At 45.1% G+C, this 11,639-nt stretch overlaps 1 protein-coding gene across 1 annotated transcript in view; it reads right to left on the bottom strand.

The window, feature by feature from the left end:
- Positions 1-9,002: 9,002 nt before the first annotated feature.
- Positions 9,003-11,639, bottom strand: part of HCRTR2 (hypocretin receptor 2) — a 66,135-nt gene continuing 63,498 nt past the window's right edge. The window contains exon 9 of the mRNA XM_074947852.1: positions 9,003-10,820. The gene's annotated coding sequence lies outside the window, so the exon portion shown is untranslated. The remainder of the gene's footprint in view (positions 10,821-11,639) is intronic.

Genomic DNA, 11,639 nt, shown 5'->3' with positions numbered 1-11,639 from the left:
TGCGAAACAGAATTGATCCTGGTTGTAACAGCAGAAAACGACATCCGAGTTTAAAGCCAGAAGGGACCACCAGATCATCTAGTCTGACCTCCTCTGTATCACAGGCTCCCATCACCACTCAGTACCAACACTAAAGCCAACAACCAAAAGCAGACCAAAGTTTTACAGGCCGCAGGCAGAGAATAAGTGGGACAGAGGTGTATTGATGCCTGAAGCTCCTGCAATGGCAGGGAACTGATTAAGTGAGATATACCTCAAATAATCCCAGAGAGTGACCCACACTCACTGCTCCAGAGGAAAGCCAAACCCCCAAAGTCACTGCTAATTTGACCTGGGGGGGAAATTCCTTCCTGACCCTGCATATAGTGATCACAGACTTCATAGACTTTAAGGCTAGAAGGGACCATCATGATCATCTGGTCTGACCTCCTGCAAACCGCTTACCACTCAACCTCATTAACCCGTCCTATAATAGGTCCATAACCTCTGGCTCAGTTACTGAAGTCCTCAAATCTTGATTTAAAGACTTCAAGTTACAGAGAATCCACCATTTACTCTAGTTCTAACCAGCAAGTGACCTATGCCCCATGCTGCAGAAGAAGGCTACCCAACCTCCCCCACCAGGGTCTCTGCCAACCTGAGCTGGGGGGGGGGAATTCTTTCCTGACCCCAAATATGGTGATCAGTTAGACACTGAGCATATGGGCGAGACCCACTAGCCAGACACCTGGGAAAGAATTCTCTTGGAGTCCTCCCCAGCTTGTGTCCCATCTTAGGCTGTTGGAGATATTTGTTAATTGCAGTCATGGATGGGCCATATGCCATTGTAGACAATCTAATCATGATATCCCCTCCATAAACTTATCAAACTCAGTCTTGAAACAAGTTAGGGTTTTTGTCCCCACTACTGTCTTCAGAAGGGTGGTCCAGAACTTCACTCCTCTGATGTTAAGATGCCTTAATCTAATTTCAAGCCTAAACTTATTGATGTACAGTTTATACACATTTGTTCTTGTGTCAGCATTGGCCCTTATCTTAAATAGCTCCTCTCCCTTCCTAGTGTTTATCCCTCTGATGTATTTATAGAGAGCAACCATATCTTCCCTCCATTTTGTTAAGCTAAAGAAGCCAAGCTCCTTAAGTCCCCTGTCGTAAGGTATGTTCTCCATTCTTCTGATCATCCTAGAAACCCCTCTCTGCAGCTTTTCCAGTTGGTTTCCCATGTTTCTTAAACATGGGAAACAAAAATTTCACACAGTATTCCAGATGAGGTCTCACCAGTGCCTTGTATACAGTAATATCACTTCCTTATCTCTACTGAAAACACTGCTCATGATGCATTTTAAGATTGCATTAGCCTTTTTCATGACTGTGTCTCATTGGTGGCTCATAGTCATGCTGTGGTCGACCAGTACACCAATTGCTTTCTCCTCCTCTGTCACTTCCAACTGCTAAGTCCCTTCCTTATAGCAAATATTCTTGTGAGCCCCTAAAAATACTATTAAAATTCATCCCATTTCTATTACTCCAGTTTTCAAGGATGTCCAGATCTTCCAGTATGATATTGCAGGCCTCCTGCATACTGGCAATAACTCCTAACATTCTGAAATCTGCAAATTTTATTAGTACACTCCCATTTTTTGTGCCAAGGTCATTAATGAAAATGTTAAATAAAATTGGTCCAAAAGCCAATTCCAGAGGAACTCCACCACTAACCTCTCTCCAGCCTGACAGTTCACCTTTCAGCATGACCTACTGTAGTCTCCTCTTTAAACAGTTCCTTATCTGCCTTTTAATTCTCGTATTAATCCCCATCTTCTCCAATTTAACTAATAATTTCCAATGTGAAACTGTATCAAATACTTTACTTAAATCCAGCTAGATTAGATTTACTGCAGATCTTCTGTCTAGAGAATCAGCTGGAACCCTAAGCAAGAACCAGCCAGCTAAACACATGAGAGAGAGAATGCTTGGTACCATCTCAGAGCACTGGCCTACCCATCCAGTTTGCTAGCTGTGACCATCCCTGATACTTCAAAGGAAGGAGACCAAAAAGATGGCAGAATACATTGGGGGTAAAATAATCTCTTCCTGACCCCTGCAGGTGCCTGGCTGAGGTCCTGAAGCATGAGCTTTAGGAACACAAGACATAAACCAGAAGGGATGATCCAGTGCTGCCGAACCCTGCCCCCTACCATCACAAGCAACTCAGTCATACAATCCCATTCAAATTTATTGAGTTGTCTCTTAAAACTAATTAAGTTGTTTGCCCCCACAACTCCTATTGGGAGGCTGTTCCAGAACCTCACTCCTCTGGTGGTCAGAAATCTTCTTCTAATTTCCAGCCTGAATTGTTCATGGCCAGTACATACCAATTGGTTCTTGTGCCAACATTGTCCTTTATCTTAAATAGTTCTTCTCCCTCCCTGATGTTTTCCCCTTGATGTATTTATAAAGAACAATCATATCCCCTCTTATCTTTCTTTTTGCAAGATCAAGGAAGCCAATCTCTTCCACTGTCCTTTCATAAGACAGGCCCTCCATTCCCCTAATCATCCCGGTAGCTCTTCTCTAGACCCATTCCAGTTTGAATTCATCTTTCTTGCACATGGGTGACCAGAATTGTAAACAGTATTCCAAATGCCTTGTACAATGGCATTAATACTTCCCTCTCTCTGCTGGAAATACCTCACCTGCTACATCCTAGGATTGCATTTACCTTTTTTGCAGCCACCATCACATCAGTGGTTTATCATCATCTTGTGATCAACCCCAGGTCCATCTCCTCCTCTGTTGCTTCCAATTGATGAACCCCCACTTTGCAGCAGAAATTCTTATTAAATTAGAGCATGATCTTACACTTTGCACTATTGACTTTCATCCTATATCTATTATTCCAGACTTCAAGGTGATCCAGTTCTTCCTGTATAATAGTCTGTTCCTTCTTTGTATTGATGATGCTTGCCATCTTTGCATAAATAGCAAATTTCATTAGCACACTTCAACTTTTTTTCCCAATGTCATTAAAAAAATATTGAATAAGATTGGTCCCAAGACCAAGTCCTGAAGAACTCCACTAGTAACTTCCCTCCAGTCAGATAGTTCACTTTTCAACAGAACTTTTCAGCCTTCATCCCTTTAGCCAGTTTTTTATCCACTTTATAATTCTTGTTCTAATCCCCATTTTCTCTACGGTCAAGTCTACACTACAAAAGTACTCTAATTTAACAGAAGTTGATTTTTGGGAACAGATTGTATAAAGTCGAGTGCATGTGTCCACACTAAGCACATTAATTCGGTGGTGTGCATCCACAGTCCCGTGGCAAGCATTGACATTCGGAGCGGTGCACTGTGGGTAGCTATCCCACAGTTCCTGCAGTCCCCGCTGCCCATCGGAATTCTGGGCTGAGCTCTCAATGCCCGATGGGGCCAAAAAATTGTCGCAGGTGGTTATGGGTAAATGTCGTCAGTCAATTCTCCCTCCCTCTGTGAAAGCAACAGCAAACAATCATTTCACGCCCGTTTCCCTGGATTGCCTGAGCAGATGCCATAGCACGGCAAGCATGGAGCCCGTTCAGTTCACCGCAGCAGTTATGACCACTGTAAACACCTCGCACATTAGCGTGCAGTTTATGCAGAACCAACACCTGAAAAACCAGGAAAGGAGGCGATGGCAGCGCGATGATGAGGACTTGAACACAGATTTCTCTAAAACCGCGGTCCCCAGCAATTTGGAGATCACGGTGTTACTGTGGCAGGCTCATGCTGTGGAACGCTGATTCTGGGCCCAGGTAACAAGCACAGAATGGTGGGACCGTATAGTGTTGCAGGTTTGGGATGATTCCCAGTGGCTCCGAAACTTTCGCATGCATAAGGGGACTTTCATGGAACTTTGTGACTTGCTTTCCCCTGCCCTGAAGCACAAGAATACCAAGATGAGAGCAGCCCTCACAGTTCACAAGCGAGTGGCAATAACCCTGTGGAAGCTTGCAATGCCAGACAGCTACCGATCAGTCGGGAATCAATTTGGAGTGGGCAAATTTACTGTGGGGGGTTGCTGTGATGCAAGTAGCCAACACAATCAAAGATCTGCTGATATCAAGGGTAGTGACCCTGGGAAATGTGCAGGTCATGCTAGATGGCTTTGCTGCAATAGGATTTCCTAACTGTGGTGGGGCTATAGACAGAACGCATATCCCTATCTTGGGACCAGATCACCAGGGCAGCCAGTACATAAACCGAAAGGGGTACTTTTCAATGGTGCTGCAAGCACTGGTGGATCACAAGGGACGTTTCACCAACATTAATGTGGGATGGCCGGGAAAGGTTCGTCTTCAGGAACTCTGGTCTGTTTAAACGGCTGCAGGAAGGGATTTATGTTAGGGGGCTTATTCCTTCACCCACTTACTTCCCTGGTTCTTCTCGCATGAACAGAGAGCAACAATACCCGAAGTCCAAAGGTGCAAACAATTCGATGTTTATTGGGGTGAACTTCCAGCAAGCATGATTCCAGTTTCCTTCCTTAGTATCCTCCTTCCCAGCTCTGACACCACAGAGCCTTACACCTGTGTCCCTGTTCCCATTTCTCCCTTTAACCAAACAGGATTCCAGTTTCCTTACTCCCATTCCCTGTTCCCATTTCCCCCTTTAGCAAAACATGGTTCCAATTTCCTTACCCTCATTCCCTGTTCCCATTTCCCCCTTTACACACACCCACCCCTCCCACCAATGCCCACTCACTTCCTCATTGACTACAGATTATATAGTAAAACTTCAGTTCTGCTTAGCTATACCTTAACCAATCATTTTCCTGAAATTTAACTAACCAATCCTAACATATTGTAACATGATTATGTAACCAATTATATCCCACCACCTTAATTAGTTTACACCCAGCAAAATTAATTATACAGCAGACAGGAACAATCACAGAACCAGACAGAGATTATACAGACAAACAATAGCAAAGTGGGAACTATAATGACAAAACAATACAGAAGTGAGGATTTCACATCCCAGTATTGATAAGTGAGTTCTTGCCAGACAGGATGCTGTTTCCTTTTACATTTTCTAGGCACTTCCCTTTCTCTGGAGGTGATAGGCATTATCAGGACAGGATTGTATTCAGGACAGGATTGTATTCCTAACAGCCCAATAGCACCTTCTTTCAATGTGACTAGTTTGGAATGTGAGGATGTGACTGTTCGCTTCCTAGCTTATGGCTGCCTCTGCTGCTTAGCCAAAGGCCTTAGCCTAAGCACAGGGCCTCAGACTGTCACAGTAAGAGAAGGCCCTTACACCAGCAGACAGTGATTTTGATTCTTTCTTTTATACTTCTAGAACTAGCGAAGTGATAAGAATACCCCTAAATTCTTAAAGTACAGGCCTTTACAGACAGGCCTGAATATCTATATCCTAACACTCCACCCCTTTTTTTTCTTTTTCTTTTGGGATCCTCCTGCCCAGGTATCCCTGGAAAAGCATAGGACATATGGTGACACATTTCCTGATAGGGCCAGGCATCAAGATGGAAGGTGCCGCTATTCCATTTGTCCCACTGCCCCTTGTGTAGTACAGTGCCCTGCACCTTCTCTCGTACGGGCATACCACACCTATTCCAATTAGTGTTCCAGACTTCCCATTAGAGTGGGCCTGAGAAGGTTGGGTCCGGGTTGTCTAGTACACTGCAGGGTTTGGAGGGCTTACTACATTACTTATAGGTTATCTCCCCATGCAACGTAACACAAGTACAGTTAACAATACAAAATCCACAGCAACACTGAGTCCTGACTACTGCAGTATGGTCCAACATTCGAGACACCCCCAAAACACTGCCTCTCCTCCTTCGACAGGGTCACGATCTGATGTGTCCAGTTGCTGGCAGTTGCAACAAGCTGCCCCTGGAGGTTTTGCTTGCTTTTGTCCATATCATAAGTCCATTGAATGTTCACAGAGAAATGGGACATTGTCCAAACCAGCTTGACCACTTGGTGTGGAATCAGGCAGTATGCCCTGGTTTGATTATTCACAGCAATAAGATTCACAGATCCATTTGTGCACCAAAGTCCAGATAGCAGCATGTAAATGTGTGTAGTTTGGTTATGGGCTGGTGTAATTGTGCCCCCAGTAATATGTACATTTCCAGCAAAACCCCTTATACACAGTACACCCAATTGTCCACCCCTTGCATAGGCTCCTCTATAGTCACAGGAGAGGGGCACATCCAAACATCTTCTGTTGATTTACACTATTTTACACACCCCTCCATTGATTCCCAGTGAGCTCCTCCCCTTCTCATTAGTTCCATAGGGCTTTTCCAGGTACCACGGTAGCTATTACACAGATGCTTGCCTCCTAGGTGAGCATTTTGCATTCCCATACACATCTTCCCACCAAGGTCAGCCTTTTGAAGCCATCCCCCACCCATGTCATGAGATTTTCTGTTCATTGAAACACAGCAATGCTAGCAACAAGACAAACACCACAGACAAACACAAAACACAGATCCATGGTATTCTGGGTTATTCTTCCGCTGGCGCCAGCTTGCTTGGAGAGTGTCTGAAAAACAAAAGAAACAATTTCCACCCCCCTGGTGGGGACAGATTATTGCTTAATAATAATACCACTTTCTTTTACAAATTTCCTTGCTAATTGCAGGAAAAACAGAAGAATTACCTCCAGGCTGTCCTTATTTTGTTCTATAGTCAGGCTAGTGAATTACCTCACTCACTGGTCATTTATGAAATTCATGACATGGTGTACCTCAGTTTCCCCTCTTGTACAACAGACCAAGTTTGCAATAGTTTCTCTGCTGTACCAAGCTTTAAGTTTATTCTCAGGTAATAGCTGAGACACAGCTTCAGATTCTAGCACTGTACACACACACATACACACCCCTTAAGGTTAACCTGTCCCCCTTATTTTCAGGCTTGACTTGTTTTTTTCACCTCCCTTTCCTGGAGGGCCTTAATCTGAGTCTTCTAGTAGCCTGTTTGCTGACCAGATGTATTCATTATTTGCAGCTCCTTTGTGCCCATCAGCTAGGTAATTTGCATTTACACACAGAGGCTTACTAGCTTGCTTTTGGATCCAAAGCTGTTAGCAGTTTAGAGAGTGTCTTAAAAGGGAAACATTCCACTTCCACTAGAGTTCTGATTACTTTCCACTTTCATCTCCTGCTCCAGAACACACAGATCTGAAAAAGAAAGCACAACCTATTGTGGCTCCTTTTGGAGCCCTATTAGGATTTTAATGAAGTACCATGTTTTATTTGCATTTCTTTTACGACTTCTCCAATATACACCGCACACGTCCTGGGAATATGCACATTCCTTCCATATAGTTTAACCTCCATAACATCATATTAGCCAAATTAATTTTACACAAGGTGTAACTGCCTCCCCCATGCCCACAGAGTTTTCATGCACACCCACCAAAGCAACAATCTGATCCCCCAGAGCCACCCCAAGGCTCAGTGTTCCCTTCATTCCTCCCCTTTTCCTTTTACCACACAAAATTCTCTTTTGCCTAACATCCCTTGCACTGTGATTACTCTTTTACACAACTGTACCCCAATTACACTTCCATCTTGTACAACTAGACACAACCAGGAGCAGCCAAGTTAAGTTCCAATAGAAACCCCTTACATCCTTTATTGATTTTGATTACATTACCCAAAAGTCAAATAATTTTGATCAGATTTTCTCTCTGCCTGCTGCCTGCAGCAGTCCCTTATAGACCATTTCTGTGGGAAAAGGGCCCATTTTCCCTCAGAATAGCTGTAAAGGCTTCTGGGGACAGAAGCATAGTGGTGGTAGTAGCCACTCTACCTGACCCCCTTGGAAAATTGAATTACCAAGCTTCCATCCAATGTGACTGCACAGAGTTGCACATACAGTTACATTTATATAACTGGGTTTTATCATTAAACAAGAACTTCCTTCTTGACATCTCACATAAGTATCCAAAGTACCCTCCATTAAAACTTCAGAAAAACAAAAGAGTGTGGAAAGGCAGGTTGCACTTTGAAGCTTTTTTTTTCTTTTCCCCCCTCTCCACTCCCCCAGGACCAAGTCCCAGCTCCAGTCTCTAAAGGTGGTCTGTTAACTCTGCTTTTGACTATAAACCCTTTTGTGCCAAATCATCTTTCACTCCCCTAACTTACAACCCTTCAGCAGCCCTTGCTGAAGCAGCACCAAACTTGAAAGATTACTGGCAACTTCCCATAATGCTGCCCTTACTTCAAACCTCTCACAAGCAGACTGAAGTGCCTCCTTTCCCTGGAAGGCATTCAGTCCCCATGGGCAGGGACCTTCTTCCACTACCCATATACCAAGGAGGGTGGGCTCCTCAGCCACCCCCCATACCTCTGAGTCCCCTAACACTTCCTCCATTTCCTTTTTAATCTCATCCCAGGTTGACCCCTGCACCTGGTATGGGTCCTGGTTCTTCCTTATCCATTTATCCAAAAAATCCTTTACCTTGGCTTGCCAGAACCCGCAACTACCATCACGAGAGTTCGCGATACCCCCTCCAAGCAGCTGCGCGGACTGTTGGGGAGGGGGACTTACAGGCTGCCACTCACCTATCCAATGCGATGCATCCGAGTCAGTCACGGCACCAAGATGTTAGGGGGCTTATTCCTTCACCCACTTACTTCCCTGGTTCTTCTCGCATGAACAGAGAGCAACAATACCCGAAGTCCAAAGGTGCAAACAATTCGATGTTTATTGGGGTGAACTTCCAGCAAGCATGATTCCAGTTTCCTTCCTTAGTATCCTCCTTCCCAGCTCTGACACCACAGAGCCTTACACCTGTGTCCCTGTTCCCATTTCTCCCTTTAACCAAACAGGATTCCAGTTTCCTTACTCCCATTCCCTGTTCCCATTTCCCCCTTTAGCAAAACATGGTTCCAATTTCCTTACCCTCATTCCCTGTTCCCATTTCCCCCTTTACACACACCCACCCCCTCCCACCAATGCCCACTCACTTCCTCATTGACTACAGATTATATAGTAAAACTTCAGTTCTGCTTAGCTATACCTTAACCAATCATTTTCCTGAAATTTAACTAACCAATCCTAATATATTGTAACATGATTATGTAACCAATTATATCCCACCACCTTAATTAGTTTACACCCAGCAAAATTAATTATACAGCAGACAGGAACAATCACAGAACCAGACAGAGATTATACAGACAAACAATAGCAAAGTGGGAACTATAATGACAAAACAATACAGAAGTGAGGATTTCACATCCCAGTATTGATAAGTGAGTTCTTGCCAGACAGGATGCTGTTTCCTTTTACATTTTCTAGGCACTTCCCTTTCTCTGGAGGTGATAGGCATTATCAGGACAGGATTGTATTCAGGACAGGATTGTATTCCTAACAGCCCAATAGCACCTTCTTTCAATGTGACTAGTTTGGAATGTGAGGATGTGACCGTTCGCTTCCTAGCTTATGGCTGCCTCCGCTGCTTAGCCAAAGGCCTTAGCCTAAGCACAGGGCCTCAGACTGTCACAGTAAGAGAAGGCCCTTACACCAGCAGACAGTGATTTTGATTCTTTCTTTTATACTTCTAGAACTAGCGAAGTGATAAGAATACCCCTAAATTCTTAAAGTACAGGCCTTTACAGACAGGCCTGAATATCTATATCCTAACAATTTACTTCCCAGACCAGAAAATAACTGTTGGGGATGTTGAAAAGCCTATAGTTATCCTTGGGGACCCAGCCTACCCCTTAATGCCCTGGCTCATGAAGCTGTACACAGGAACCCTGGACGGTAGTAAGGAGCTGTTCAACTATAGGCTGAGCAAATGCAGACTCATGGTAGGGTGTGCATTTGGATGTTTAAAGGGTTGTTGGCGCAGTTTACTGACTTGCTCAGACCCCAGTGAAACCAATATTTCCATTGTTATTGCTGCTTGCTGTGTGCTCCACAATCTCTGTGAGAGTAAGGGGGAGACATTTATGGTGGGTGGGAGGTTGAGGCAAATCGCCTGGCCACTGAATACGCGCAGCCAGATAACAGGGAGGTTAGAAGAGCACAGCAGGAAGCGCTGCGCATCAGAGAAGCTTTGAAAACCAGTTTCATAACTGGCCAGGGTACTGTGTGACACCTCTGTTTGTTTCTCCTTGATGAAAACCTGCCCCCTTGGTAGACTCTAAATTCCCTGTAAGCCACCCTCCCTCCCCCCTTCAATCACAGCTTGCTTGCAAAGGAAGTAAAGTCTCTATTGTTTAAAAAACATGTATTGTTTATTAATTGATTATAAAAATAGGGAGAACTCACAAGGTAGTCCGTGTGGGATGTGGGAGGAGGGTAGGAGGGAAGGAAAAGGCCACTTTAAAACTTGTTGAATGACAACCTTCTGTTGCTTGGGCTGTCCACTGGGATGGAGTGGTTGGGTGCCTCCCCTCCCCCGCCCCCGTGTTCTTGGGTGTCTGGGTGAGGAGGGTATGGAACTTGGGGAGGAGGGAGGGCAGTTAAACAGGGGCTGCAGCAGCAGTCTGCGATCCTGCTGCCATTCATGAACCTCCACCAGACACCGGAGCATGTATGTTTGATCCCACAGTAGCCCCAGCATTGCCTCATGCCTCCTGTGATCTTTCTGCCACCACCTCTCCTCACGTTCATCGGCCACTTTCCTGTACTCTGCTATTGGGTCCCTCCACATATTCTGCTGAGCTCTGTCAGTGCCGGACAACTGCATGAGTTCAGAGAACATGTCATCGCGCGTGCATTTTTTTCGCCACCTTATCTGAGATAGCCTTTGGGACATAGGAGGGAGGCTTGAAACATTTGCAGCTGCTGGAGGAAAAAAAGGGAGTGAAGTATTTAAAAAGATACATTTTACAGAACAATGGCTATACACTTTCACGGTGAACAACACTAGTCACATTACATAGCACATGTGATTTTGGTATAAGGTCGCATTTTGCATCTTATATTGAGTGCCTGCGGCTTTGGTGTTAGAGATCACACACGCAGTGCTGGGCAACAGAATTCGGCTTGCAGACGGCCATGGTAAGCCATAGTATTTCGGCTTCTGCAACCTTCATATCAGCAGCGCCCTCCTCTCCCATACCAAGCAAAGCATGTTGAGTTGGCCATTTAGTGCTGCGGTTTTCCTGTTAACGTGCAGCAGCAGAAACCAAACTAACCCCTCCCCACATCCAATTCTCTGGGATGATTGTTTTACCCCTCACCCCCCCCCCCCCCCCCCGCGTGGCTGGCATCAGGCAAGATCCCTGCTAGCCAAACGCAAACAGTTCAGCGCCAATGCTCCCCCCGGCCCCCTAGTGGCTAACTGTGGGGAGGATTGCTTTTCAGCCACAGGCAAACAGCCGAGTAGGAACGGCCACCTCTGAATATCCCCTTAATTAAATTCCCCTATTTCAACCAGGCTACCATGAATGATATCACTCTCCTGAGGATAACACAGAGAGATAAAGAACGGATGTTGCTTGAATGCCAGCAAACACCAGGACCATACGCTGCCAGGCTTTGTCATGCAATGATACCAGATTACTTGCTACTAGCATGGCGTGGTATAGTGTCCTACCATGGAGGACGGAATAAGGCTGCTCTCCCCAGAAACCTTCTGCAAAGGCTTTTAGAATACCTCCA

Source organism: Natator depressus, chromosome 3, assembly GCF_965152275.1.
Source record: "Natator depressus isolate rNatDep1 chromosome 3, rNatDep2.hap1, whole genome shotgun sequence".
In the NCBI taxonomy this organism is placed as follows: domain Eukaryota; kingdom Metazoa; phylum Chordata; order Testudines; family Cheloniidae; genus Natator; species Natator depressus.
This window is presented reverse-complemented; position numbering and strand designations above follow the sequence as displayed.